Source organism: Penaeus monodon, chromosome 30 (genome assembly GCF_015228065.2).
Source record: "Penaeus monodon isolate SGIC_2016 chromosome 30, NSTDA_Pmon_1, whole genome shotgun sequence".
NCBI lineage: Eukaryota > Metazoa > Arthropoda > Malacostraca > Decapoda > Penaeidae > Penaeus > Penaeus monodon.
The window spans coordinates 24,909,017-24,909,284 of record NC_051415.1 but is presented as its reverse complement, the minus strand read 5'-3'; positions in this window follow the sequence as shown (position 1 = coordinate 24,909,284).

Here is a 268-nt window from a genome sequence, read left to right as displayed (position 1 = left end):
CCATAGTCTCTTCCCTTATTATTTATTCTTATCTTCTGCTCCCCTCCTTTTTACAACGAATTTCCCGTCAATTTTCCCTTCAATTTTCCCCTCAAGGTATCTGCCTGATTCAGAAGTATGATTAAAAGAAGCCTCCTCACAGGGTCTTCATCGCAGTAACACTCGGGAGACGAAAGGCTGGGTGATAATCGGCCAGTTCGCGAAATGGTCATCGTGTGGTGATGCTGACAGCGTTGTTGCGAGATGCTCGGGGTATCGAGGAGTAATG